The 13,928-nt window shown below is 49.5% G+C and overlaps 1 protein-coding gene across 2 annotated transcripts in view; it reads right to left on the bottom strand.

Annotated features, from left to right (window-relative positions):
• BEND4 (BEN domain containing 4) overlaps positions 1-13,928 on the bottom strand; it is a 434,119-nt gene that overhangs the window by 81,474 nt on the left and 338,717 nt on the right. The window lies entirely within an intron of this gene.

Genomic DNA, 13,928 nt, shown 5'->3' with positions numbered 1-13,928 from the left:
GACCATCCATTGGATCCCCATCCATACAAGAAAGACAGTTACCCAGTCCCTCATATCCAGCTAACTCGATTACCGGAACACCCTTTACGCTGGCACCACCAAACAGCTCCTCAACCGCCTCCAATCCATCCAGAACTCAGTGGCAAGACATCTTCGACCTTCCCAGAAGAGCCAGCATCACCCCTCACCTTGAAACTCTCCACTGGCTACCCGTCCAGAAGAGATGCCTTTTCAAACTCCTCACACACACCTACCAAGCCCTCCACAAGACAGGACCCACCTACATCAACAACCGCCTGACCTTTTACCAACCGACCACACAACTCCACTCCGCCACCCTCGCCTTAGCCCATGTCCCTTGCATCCGTTGCGATGGCCGCTCCTTCTCCTACTTTGCCGCCAAGTCCTGGAACATCCTCCCTCTCCACCTCCGCACTGCCCCCTCTCTTAGGAATTCAGGAAGCAGCTGAAGACCTGGCTTTTCAACCATCCACCTCTCTCCGACAGAGGATCGCTGAACCTCACGCTGCCTGGAGACCTGCTGGGGTGCTAGAAGCTCCACTGATTGATTGATTCATGGAAAGGTTGCTATCGATAATAACTCCCAGGCTTTTAGCTGAAATTTTGGGTGCCGAAAGCAGGCCCATTTCAGAAGGCCAATAATCTTGATTACATAAAATGATTTTATTTTTTAAGATTACAATCTCTGGTTTTTCTGTGTTAAGTTTGAATTGATTCTTCCTCATTCAGTCAGCAATAAACTGCATTGTATTTTGGAAACAAAGGTGTGAATCTGATATTCCATCCAGACAGAATAACAGTTGAGAGTCATCAGCAAAATTGCATAAGCTACAACCTCCCAATGCTAATTCTGAAATAATAGGTTTGATATATAGGGCCCGATTCACAGAACTAACTTAAGATAAAATCCTAAACTTACTACCATTTTGGTATTTACAGAAGGCACTTACTCATTTTGGTATTCACAGAAGGCACTTACTCATTTCGGTATTCACAGAAGTTAGGACTCCTAACTTTAGGACTCCTAAATGCCTTCTGTGAATACCAAAAGTCTTAAAATTAGGATTTTTCTCAATTTAGTAGTAGTAAGGTTAGGTCTCCTAACTTTAGGACTCCTAAATGCCTTCTGTGAATACCGAAAGCCTTAAAATTAGGATTTTTCTCAGTTTAGTAGTTGTAAAGTTAGGAGTCCTAACTTTAGGACTCCTAAACTGAGAAAAATCCTAATTTTAAGACTTTCGGTATTCACAGAAGGCATTTAGGAGTCCTAAAGTTAGGACTCCTAACTTCTGTGAATACCGAAGTGAGTAAGTGTCTTCTGTGAATACCAAAATGAGTAAGTGCCTTCTGTGCATACCAAAATGGTAGTAAGTTTAGAATTTTGTCTTAAGTTAGTTCTGTGAATCGGGCCCATAGATTGGACACATGAAGGGAAGAGAGGAACCCTGAGGCACCCCACATTTAAATAAGGCTGCAGTTACAGTAAAGTTTAATCTCTGAATTGCCTGAGTGTGGTTGCCAAGAAATTATTTCGGCCACTTCAAGGCAGAGCCTTCGATGCCTGTCTCCTCTTACTTTATTACTTAATTATGCCTCCTACCCCTCCTAGGGTAAAGGCCATCAACCAGGACTCTCCAACCATCTCTGCCTGAGCTTTTCTTTCAATCTGACTCCAGGTGTAACCCATCACCTTGCAGTCAGCCTTGAGGTCTCAGCACAAGGTGTTTCTTGGCCTTCTCCTTTTCCTTTTCCTTTGAGGGTTCCAGGTCGGGGCATCCCTGGTGGTGTTTGATGCAGGCTTGCGAAGAGTGCGACTTATCCAGTCCCATTGTCTTTTTCAGGGTTTTTTCATGAGCAGGGAGTTGGAAAGTCTGCTGCCATAAGTCATTGTTCTTGATGGTGTTTGACCAGCTGATTTGGAGGATTTTCCTCAGACAGGTGATGGTGAAGGTCTGGACTTTGTTGGTGGTGGTCACTGTTGTCCTCTAAGTTTCTGCTGTACATGAAGGACCGATTTTACATAGGTGTTAAAAAGTCTGATCTTGGTTTGCAGCATTAGGTCCTTAGAGCTCCAGATCTTCTTTAGCTGAATAAAGGAAGCCCTTGCTTTGCCGATTTTTGCCTCGACGTCAGCATCTCTGCCCCCCTGCTTGTCTAAGACACTGCCCATATAGGTGAAGGTTTCAACCTCTTCCAGTGCATCACCTGCAAGAGTGAATGCAGTTGTGCTGGCCGTGTTAGCCTTCAGAATCTTGTGTTTTCTCGTGGGGATGTTGAGGCCAAGTTGTGCTGATGCGGCTGCCACATTGTCCGTCTTCTCTTGCATCTGCAGACAGGTATGGGAGAGTAGGGCCAGGTCATCTGCAAAGTCCAGGTCATCGAGCTGCATCCAAGGTGTCCACTGGATCCCATTTCTTCTCCTTGCTGTGGATATCTTCATAGCCAGCACCAATAGAAAAGTCGCAAGTAACCAACCCTGGCAGACTCCAGTCCATACTTGGAAGGCTTCCGTGAGTTGTCCTCCATGGACTTTCTTGCAGGTCATTCCCTCGCAAGAGTTCCTGATGATTCTTATGAGTTTAGTGGTGGAGGAGTTTCCAAAGGGTCTCTCTGTCCATGCTGTCGAATGCCTTCTCATAGTCGATGAAGATGACATAAAGGAGCGAGTTCTATTCCATCGACTGCGCAATGATGATGGACAGTGTTACAATCTGGTCTGTGCAGGATCTATGTTGCAGAAGCCTGTCTCCTTTACACAGTCGATAATGATCTTATGGTAGACCGTGTCAAATGCAGCAGTCAAATCCAGCAGGACCAGAGCAAAGGTCAGGCCTTGGTCATTATCCCAGACTATGGAGAGGACGACTGCCTGTGTGCTGTAGAGAGGGCGGCAGCCTTCTTGAAAAGGATTAGATAAGTTCAAGAACTGAATATGGTCACATATTAATATTGCCACATGTGATTAAAGGATTTTTTGCAGGGTAGAGAAGTAGTGAGATCGGCATATTGTTCTTAAGCAGTTAAGGGCTTTTTTTCAAGTAGTGAAAATACTATGACTTTTTTTAAAGAATCAGGAAATGTGGCCTGTGTCAGGAACTTATTAAGAATACTTCTCAGAGGGTTTAAGACTACAGAGGACAGGAATTTCATCACCGTTGGTGGCCATGGCTCCAGCGGGGAGCCTGAATTGATCTTGATCATTGGCTTGTCTATTCTATCCTCACTTATTTCTTGAAATGATGTTGAAGTGATAGGGTTGCTAACTGATTTAATTTCAGTACTGCTCACGATATTAGTATTTATACTTTCTTTGATATGCTTTTTTTTTGTCTAGAAAGTAGGCATTTAATTTGTCACAGAATGCCTGCATAGGAATAATCGTGTTGGTTATCTTATCTAAGGAGGTGAGTTCCTTCAGGATATTAAACATTTCTTTTTAATTGCAATTTGTTTGAGAGATTCACTTACGCTGGTCTCCGTGTACCATACATGGTGTACGGAGGCCAGGCTAGCACCACATCCCTGTATATTGTTCTCTGCAACACGTCCATGCACAAAAACGGACTCAATACCATGCTACTATTGGTCTCCCTCATGCACCACAGTACATTCTGTGACAAACACTGCCATTCCCCAAGTCCACAGTATCACCCAAAATACTGCACTACCACAATACCCTAATACCACCCCACACAGCCTACCTCCATTGCCATCGTACCACCATGCGATCACACATAAGAAATTATCACATCTAACAAAGAAAAACGTTTATTAATAATAATTCTAGAACCAATTGACTCTTTGAAAACTTCCCTCCTTCCCAAGAGTGTGGCCACTCTGGCGACAACGCCCAAAGCGGTGTTTAAAAAACACACACAAAGCTGGACGGGCATCGTGATTTCTCACTAATGTACAGGCTGACAAAGCACATCTTGCAGTGAGAAATTAATTGCATCTTCTGGGAAGCCTCGCTTTTAAATTACATTTGCATTTCCTCTACCAGGAGCAAAATGCCGTATAATGAACACCTTGGAGAGAATAGCTATTAATACCTCGCACTTTAACAGGCAGGTTACACAGTGTCAAAAACCTAAGACTGGGATGGCATTTCAAAGTGATCTATAACCTATTCTTGGATATATGGGGGTGGGTAGGTTGAGCTGAAATGTCCATGAAGAGACTGAGCGAGCAAGCAAGCCTCTTCCCAGTAACTGACAGGTGCCTCCCACAAGGCATTTTCATTGACCTTTATGGGAAACTGAAAGCAGTTAAGATATTGAAGGAAAAACACAACACATTAGTTGTCGATAGTAATGCAAAAGACATTATCTTCAATAACAGCTTTCATAAAGGCCATTGCGTTATATCATGAAGTCTTTGTACTGTGCATTCATTGTTCGCCAATATTTCTATTGGGCGGAATGACGTAAAATAACCAGGCCAGCTTGAGAGCAAAAGGCAGCTTTATTAGGACATGTAAGTAGACTATGAAATTTACATTTACAAACATCACTCAAAAAATCACTAATACAAAAATAATTCCTGCCCCCCCATCCTTAAACCTCCCCCAACAATAAACAGTACCCCATCCATCTTGCAAACATTCATTCCTCGCCATGCTCTTCTTTTCCATTCTGTCCTTCACACTCAACCCAACAATAGCTCCCCTGTATTCTTTCTGCCATGCCTACCCTAAAGACCCCAACCCTTCTGGCCGGTCTTGAGCTCCTTCCTTTCTGCCACCCGTCCTTTAGTGATGACTAATGAATGGTCTGCCTACCCATCCCAACAAAAACTAGCTGCTCCTATGATAGACAAAGCAAAACTTCTGGAACGGCTCGGTGGGGGCAAAAACTACACCTCATACCTCGGTGATCACAATGCAGTAACTGGGGACGCTCCCATGGCGAGAAAGGACCCTAACTGTCCCTAAAACCCACCCTGAGCATAAACGAACCAACAGGGTCATTTGTTGGTCATGATCGCGCCACCTGCCAGAAGAATCCAGGGGGTGAACATACTTTGGAGGCCACCACCAGGACCCCTTTAGAGCATCCAGGAAGCCACGGGGCAGGCAGCGAAGCCCCAGACAAGGTATATGAAGGATTCTACCAAAGGGCTCACCTTATAGAAGCTGTAAGCAGAGGCCTACCACAGGGCTATACTACATGGCCTCACTTCTTATGTTTCAGCCATCCGCTGTTAATGATCATGGGGTAATAAAAAAAACTGCTCATGTTTTTGCACAGATTTCTTCTTGATCCCGGGCAACACAAATACTGCCTCAAATTGTATTTTTCCCAACATGGGGAGGTTGGCAAGGGTTTGAAATCCACCCTTTCCCTTGCCCAAGTAAAGATGGGTTATGTGGTTCCGATGGATTTTGAAAGGGACTGTTTGCAATAGGAAAAAGAAAGAATTCCTATGGATTAGTCAAGATTCAAGTTTATTTCTTCATACTTCGGCTGTTACAACATTTGGAAAAACAGACAGTACAAAACCTTTGTAAAACACAAAGGACAAATAAGTCAGAGAAATGAGTTAAGAAGGCTGACAATGGGGGCTGTGACTTGGCGGTCCAACATGGCAGACGCACCTTAGCAGGGCTCCCGTAGCTTGACAATAATCCGTCTCTAATCCTATATCCTACCTATCCTTTGCATTGACCAGAGATTTGGTGGTGCCCCGTGATACTCTTGTGTGGCTAATTAGAATGTGAATATGAATGTGCGCAAACAGAACTAAAAAGGGGGCATTTGCTTTTTAAAGACGAGAACCCTCACTCACCCTTTGGGTGACATGCTTCATCATTGGGTTCCCTCTTGCACACAATGCCCGCAAGGTGCACAGTGTGGGCTACAACTCTCCCTCAGGAGAGGAGCGTGAGGTGTTTTTCACTCCAATGTTTTATGTGAGTGAGGGGCAGAGTGCAAAAATAATATCAAAAGTGAATTAAAACCATCTCATATGGGGAAAAAAAGTTTTAATGGGTATCCCCTATGGATAGGATTAAAAGACAGTGTGAACGATAGGGGTAAGGCTGTTCCCTATCTGACTAGGTCAACATGTTTCTGCCCAGATGACCAGAGGTTTCTGGCATTCTTCAGGACCAATGTCATGTCACTCTGCTAACAATGTGATAAAAGAAAAAACATACTTATTTCTATGGGTGTTCTCCCTTCGGCCTCAATACACAGGCAGTGTATGCCAGGACAATCAGTTCCTATATATATAGAGGACCAGCTAAAGGTAGAGGCAGACAATTGGTCTGATACTGAAAACAGACCAGACTGAAGTTGGTTCTGGGAACACCCATAGAAATAAGTATGATTTTTCTTTTATCACATTGTTCACACTGTCTTTTAATCCTATTCATAGGGGATACCCATTAAAACATTTTTCCCCCTATGAGATGGTTTTAATTCACTTTTGATATTATTTTTGCACTCTGCCCCTCACTCACATAAAACATTGGAGTGTAAAACACCTCACGCTCCTCTCCTGAGGGAGAGTTGTAGCCCACACTGTGCACCTTGCGGGCACTGTGTGCAAGAGGGAACCCAATGATGAAGCATGTCACCCAAAGGGTGAGTGAGGGTTCTAGTCGTTAAAAAGCAAATGCCCCCTTTTTAGTTCTGTTTGCGCACATTCATATTCACATTCTAGTTAGGACACCATCCGGTTACCTTTTGTGTGTATTATATAGTGGAGTGGTACTGTGGATGGTAATAATTCCTCCTATAGAGACCTTGTTGTGAGATAGACTCTTGTGTGGCTGTCAGCGGGCTCCGATGGCTATATTACCGAGATTTAACGGCAGAGGCCTGGCTGCGTAGCAGACGGCCTGAGACGAGGCGTGCTTCCGGATACCCTGATGGCTTCTCCGACGCTGTGCAGCGGGAGCAGCAGTGTTCCATAGGATGAGACCATCAAGGACCAGGTCCTGCGGTGAGTGACTGGGAGCGCTGAACGTAGGCTGTCGGGACTTCGGCAGCCAGACAGAGTCGCTGTGCGAGGTCCAGAGGCAAGCCATACGTCGTTCTGGGCCTGAGTGCAGCCGAGTGGTGCCCATCCTTGGCGGGCTGTGTGGAGCCGTGAGTGCTAGGGCCGATGAGGTCGAAGACTCAGCGGTCAGTTTGGACCGCGGTGAACGTGACTGGTGTGGGAGCCTGTCCTCGCTGGATTGGCTCCGTCGGAGCTCCCCCCAGATCGGCCTGATAGGATGTAGAGGCTGGCCCAGTCTGTAAGCAGAGTTGAGGCTGCAGATCTGTGTTGCGCCGCCCTGGGGGTGCGGTGCTGCTGAGGAGTGGGAGCATAGAAGCGACGGTCCCGCATTCGGCCCCACATGCACATTTTCGGCAGTCAATCGGGCCGAAGTGGTGAAGAGGCCATGCTGATGTGGGACTCGCCGCCCATAATACAGCTGAGTGGTGTCTGCTCTTGGCCGACCGCGTAGCTGGAGATTTGGTGGTTGGATCAGACCGCGGTACAGGAGATTGGTCTGATGCCATAGACCCCTGGGACAGGCTGCATAGAATCGGCCCCACAGAGACTACCCTGAATTGAACCGTGCACTGCAGGAGCGCAAGGAGCTGAGAGGTGGCATTGGAGCCTTTGCCTTATGCTGCGACTGATCGGGTAAGGTGGCTGCTGTGCAGTGGGGGCGCAGGGGTGAGAGGCCTGCACCGAGCCCTCCATACAATATTTTTCTGCGTTTCATTCGGCCGCAGGTAAGATGAGGTCGTGCTGGACTGCGGCCTAGGCGAGGAAAGTGTTAGGAGGACTCACTATTTGTGGCCGCACAGGAATACAAGTGTTTGCCATATTTGAGATCCTATATATCAAGGAGGAGTAAAAAGAGGGGGGGAATGATCAAGACCATATCGGGCCCTCTGCGGACAGAGCGGGCCGCGGCACGGCGTGGTGTGGGTGTACCCTCCCCCCTTCTTCTGGTCATCACTGTGAGGTGCAGTGTGGGACTGCCTGAGCCTAAAGTGGAGCACCTAAAAGTGGCGGAGGAGGATCCCCGTGTTGAGGCCTGTTCTGGGCAGCATGCCCGTTTGTTATATCAGCGCTGGGGTTTGTGGCTTGGCGTCCACCTGGAGAGGTGGGGGTGCCCGGCTCACGGAAGCGATGAAACGAGGTTTGGAGCAGCTTGTGAGTGCGGCAACCTGCCCCTGGCCGAGTCCTCCTTTGAAACCCATGCACCAAATACCCTAAAACTATGACCTACTTGTATGTGATGCAACTGGAGAATTGCACCCCCAGATCTGAACCACCCTCTATCCCATCATGAGTCATAATGTCGAAGAGTAAGTTGTTTGGCGCTTCCTTCAAGCAGGGCAAGATAGATAAATCCAATTGGCCGCACACTGCTCGTCTTACCAGCAAGTTGCCCCAAGGAACTATGGTCCATGTAGTGGCGACGGCGAGTACGCCTGTGCCACAGTGTTAGAAGAAAGTAAATGTAGCATTAGCCATCCCTGGACACGTGTTTCGAGGTAGTTGCCTCTCGTCAGCAGGGAGTAGGTGAGTGTAAGGGGGTGCCGCGTAGACTGCCAAAAACGTATTAACAGGTAACGTACCACTCATGGCGCGCAGGTGCTGGTCCAGGGCCCGTCGGCCCAATAGCTCAAGGGAGCCTTAATACAACAAATCCAATTGGCCGCACACTGCTCGTCTTACCAGCAAGTTGCCCCAAGGAACTATGGTCCATGTAGTGGCGACGGCGAGTACTCCTGTGCCACAGTGTTAGAAGAAAGTAAATGTAGCATTAGCCATCCCTGGACACGTGTTTCGAGGTAGTTGCCTCTCGTCAGCAGGGAGTAGGTGAGTGTAAGGGGGTGCCGCGTAGACTGCCAAAAACGTATTAACAGGTAACGTACCACTCATGGCGCGCAGGTGCTGGTCCAGGGCCCGTCGGCCCAATAGCTCAAGGGAGCCTTAATACAACAAATCCAATTGGCCGCACACTGCTCGTCTTACCAGCAAGTTGCCCCAAGGAACTATGGTCCATGTAGTGGCGACGGCGAGTACGCCTGTGCCACAGTGTTAGAAGAAAGTAAATGTAGCATTAGCCATCCCTGGACACGTGTTTCGAGGTAGTTGCCTCTCGTCAGCAGGGAGTAGGTGAGTGTAAGGGGGTGCCGCGTAGACTGCCAAAAACGTATTAACAGGTAACGTACCACTCATGGCGCGCAGGTGCTGGTCCAGGGCCCGTCGGCCCAATAGCTCAAGGGAGCCTTAATACAACAAATCCAATTGGCCGCACACTGCTCGTCTTACCAGCAAGTTGCCCCAAGGAACTATGGTCCATGTAGTGGCGACGGCGAGTACGCCTGTGCCACAGTGTTAGAAGAAAGTAAATGTAGCATTAGCCATCCCTGGACACGTGTTTCGAGGTAGTTGCCTCTCGTCAGCAGGGAGTAGGTGAGTGTAAGGGGGTGCCGCGTAGACTGCCAAAAACGTATTAACAGGTAACGTACCACTCATGGCGCGCAGGTGCTGGTCCAGGGCCCGTCGGCCCAATAGCTCAAGGGAGCCTTAATACAACAAATCCAATTGGCCGCACACTGCTCGTCTTACCAGCAAGTTGCCCCAAGGAACTATGGTCCATGTAGTGGCGACGGCGAGTACGCCTGTGCCACAGTGTTAGAAGAAAGTAAATGTAGCATTAGCCATCCCTGGACACGTGTTTCGAGGTAGTTGCCTCTCGTCAGCAGGGAGTAGGTGAGTGTAAGGGGGTGCCGCGTAGACTGCCAAAAACGTATTAACAGGTAACGTACCACTCATGGCGCGCAGGTGCTGGTCCAGGGCCCGTCGGCCCAATAGCTCAAGGGAGCCTTAATACAACAAATCCAATTGGCCGCACACTGCTCGTCTTACCAGCAAGTTGCCCCAAGGAACTATGGTCCATGTAGTGGCGACGGCGAGTACGCCTGTGCCACAGTGTTAGAAGAAAGTAAATGTAGCATTAGCCATCCCTGGACACGTGTTTCGAGGTAGTTGCCTCTCGTCAGCAGGGAGTAGGTGAGTGTAAGGGGGTGCCGCGTAGACTGCCAAAAACGTATTAACAGGTAACGTACCACTCATGGCGCGCAGGTGCTGGTCCAGGGCCCGTCGGCCCAATAGCTCAAGGGAGCCTTAATACAACAAATCCAATTGGCCGCACACTGCTCGTCTTACCAGCAAGTTGCCCCAAGGAACTATGGTCCATGTAGTGGCGACGGCGAGTACGCCTGTGCCACAGTGTTAGAAGAAAGTAAATGTAGCATTAGCCATCCCTGGACACGTGTTTCGAGGTAGTTGCCTCTCGTCAGCAGGGAGTAGGTGAGTGTAAGGGGGTGCCGCGTAGACTGCCAAAAACGTATTAACAGGTAACGTACCACTCATGGCGCGCAGGTGCTGGTCCAGGGCCCGTCGGCCCAATAGCTCAAGGGAGCCTTAATACAACAAATCCAATTGGCCGCACACTGCTCGTCTTACCAGCAAGTTGCCCCAAGGAACTATGGTCCATGTAGTGGCGACGGCGAGTACGCCTGTGCCACAGTGTTAGAAGAAAGTAAATGTAGCATTAGCCATCCCTGGACACGTGTTTCGAGGAAGTTGCCTCTCGTCAGCAGGGAGTAGGTGAGTGTAAGGGGGTGCCGCGTAGACTGCCAAAAACGTATTAACAGGTAACGTACCACTCATGGCGCGCAGGTGCTGGTCCAGGGCCCGTCGGCCCAATAGCTCAAGGGAGCCTTAATACAACAAATCCAATTGGCCGCACACTGCTCGTCTTACCAGCAAGTTGCCCCAAGGAACTATGGTCCATGTAGTGGCGACGGCGAGTACGCCTGTGCCACAGTGTTAGAAGAAAGTAAATGTAGCATTAGCCATCCCTGGACACGTGTTTCGAGGTAGTTGCCTCTCGTCAGCAGGGAGTAGGTGAGTGTAAGGGGGTGCCGCGTAGACTGCCAAAAACGTATTAACAGGTAACGTACCACTCATGGCGCGCAGGTGCTGGTCCAGGGCCCGTCGGCCCAATAGCTCAAGGGAGCCTTAATACAACAAATCCAATTGGCCGCACACTGCTCGTCTTACCAGCAAGTTGCCCCAAGGAACTATGGTCCATGTAGTGGCGACGGCGAGTACGCCTGTGCCACAGTGTTAGAAGAAAGTAAATGTAGCATTAGCCATCCCTGGACACGTGTTTCGAGGTAGTTGCCTCTCGTCAGCAGGGAGTAGGTGAGTGTAAGGGGGTGCCGCGTAGACTGCCAAAAACGTATTAACAGGTAACGTACCACTCATGGCGCGCAGGTGCTGGTCCAGGGCCCGTCGGCCCAATAGCTCAAGGGAGCCTTAATACAACAAATCCAATTGGCCGCACACTGCTCGTCTTACCAGCAAGTTGCCCCAAGGAACTATGGTCCATGTAGTGGCGACGGCGAGTACGCCTGTGCCACAGTGTTAGAAGAAAGTAAATATAGCATTAGCCATCCCTGGACACGTGTTTCGAGGTAGTTGCCTCTCGTCAGCAGGGAGTAGGTGAGTGTAAGGGGGTGCCGCGTAGACTGCCAAAAACGTATTAACAGGTAACGTACCACTCATGGCGCGCAGGTGCTGGTCCAGGGCCCGTCGGCCCAATAGCTCAAGGGAGCCTTAATACAACAAATCCAATTGGCCGCACACTGCTCGTCTTACCAGCAAGTTGCCCCAAGGAACTATGGTCCATGTAGTGGCGACGGCGAGTACGCCTGTGCCACAGTGTTAGAAGAAAGTAAATGTAGCATTAGCCATCCCTGGACACGTGTTTCGAGGTAGTTGCCTCTCGTCAGCAGGGAGTAGGTGAGTGTAAGGGGGTGCCGCGTAGACTGCCAAAAACGTATTAACAGGTAACGTACCACTCATGGCGCGCAGGTGCTGGTCCAGGGCCCGTCGGCCCAATAGCTCAAGGGAGCCTTAATACAACAAATCCAATTGGCCGCACACTGCTCGTCTTACCAGCAAGGTTCCCCAAGGAACTATGGTCCATGTAGTGGCGACGGCGAGTACGCCTGTGCCACAGTGTTAGAAGAAAGTAAATGTAGCATTAGCCATCCCTGGACACGTGTTTCGAGGTAGTTGCCTCTCGTCAGCAGGGAGTAGGTGAGTGTAAGGGGGTGCCGCGTAGACTGCCAAAAACGTATTAACAGGTAACGTACCACTCATGGCGCGCAGGTGCTGGTCCAGGGCCCGTCGGCCCAATAGCTCAAGGGAGCCTTAATACAACAAATCCAATTGGCCGCACACTGCTCGTCTTACCAGCAAGTTGCCCCAAGGAACTATGGTCCATGTAGTGGCGACGGCGAGTACGCCTGTGCCACAGTGTTAGAAGAAAGTAAATGTAGCATTAGCCATCCCTGGACACGTGTTTCGAGGTAGTTGCCTCTCGTCAGCAGGGAGTAGGTGAGTGTAAGGGGGTGCCGCGTAGACTGCCAAAAACGTATTAACAGGTAACGTACCACTCATGGCGCGCAGGTGCTGGTCCAGGGCCCGTCGGCCCAATAGCTCAAGGGAGCCTTAATACAACAAATCCAATTGGCCGCACACTGCTCGTCTTACCAGCAAGTTGCCCCAAGGAACTATGGTCCATGTAGTGGCGACGGCGAGTACGCCTGTGCCACAGTGTTAGAAGAAAGTAAATGTAGCATTAGCCATCCCTGGACACGTGTTTCGAGGTAGTTGCCTCTCGTCAGCAGGGAGTAGGTGAGTGTAAGGGGGTGCCGCGTAGACTGCCAAAAACGTATTAACAGGTAACGTACCACTCATGGCGCGCAGGTGCTGGTCCAGGGCCCGTCGGCCCAATAGCTCAAGGGAGCCTTAATACAACAAATCCAATTGGCCGCACACTGCTCGTCTTACCAGCAAGTTGCCCCAAGGAACTATGGTCCATGTAGTGGCGACGGCGAGTACGCCTGTGCCACAGTGTTAGAAGAAAGTAAATGTAGCATTAGCCATCCCTGGACACGTGTTTCGAGGTAGTTGCCTCTCGTCAGCAGGGAGTAGGTGAGTGTAAGGGGGTGCCGCGTAGACTGCCAAAAACGTATTAACAGGTAACGTACCACTCATGGCGCGCAGGTGCTGGTCCAGGGCCCGTCGGCCCAATAGCTCAAGGGAGCCTTAATACAACAAATCCAATTGGCCGCACACTGCTCGTCTTACCAGCAAGTTGCCCCAAGGAACTATGGTCCATGTAGTGGCGACGGCGAGTACGCCTGTGCCACAGTGTTAGAAGAAAGTAAATGTAGCATTAGCCATCCCTGGACACGTGTTTCGAGGTAGTTGCCTCTCGTCAGCAGGGAGTAGGTGAGTGTAAGGGGGTGCCGCGTAGACTGCCAAAAACGTATTAACAGGTAACGTACCACTCATGGCGCGCAGGTGCTGGTCCAGGGCCCGTCGGCCCAATAGCTCAAGGGAGCCTTAATACAACAAATCCAATTGGCCGCACACTGCTCGTCTTACCAGCAAGTTGCCCCAAGGAACTATGGTCCATGTAGTGGCGACGGCGAGTACGCCTGTGCCACAGTGTTAGAAGAAAGTAAATGTAGCATTAGCCATCCCTGGACACGTGTTTCGAGGTAGTTGCCTCTCGTCAGCAGGGAGTAGGTGAGTGTAAGGGGGTGCCGCGTAGACTGCCAAAAACGTATTAACAGGTAACGTACCACTCATGGCGCGCAGGTGCTGGTCCAGGGCCCGTCGGCCCAATAGCTCAAGGGAGCCTTAATACAACAAATCCAATTGGCCGCACACTGCTCGTCTTACCAGCAAGTTGCCCCAAGGAACTATGGTCCATGTAGTGGCGACGGCGAGTACGCCTGTGCCACAGTGTTAGAAGAAAGTAAATGTAGCATTAGCCATCCCTGGACACGTGTTTCGAGGTAGTT

Source organism: Triturus cristatus, chromosome 2_2 (genome assembly GCF_964204655.1).
Source record: "Triturus cristatus chromosome 2_2, aTriCri1.1, whole genome shotgun sequence".
Lineage (NCBI taxonomy): Eukaryota > Metazoa > Chordata > Amphibia > Caudata > Salamandridae > Triturus > Triturus cristatus.
This window is presented reverse-complemented; position numbering and strand designations above follow the sequence as displayed.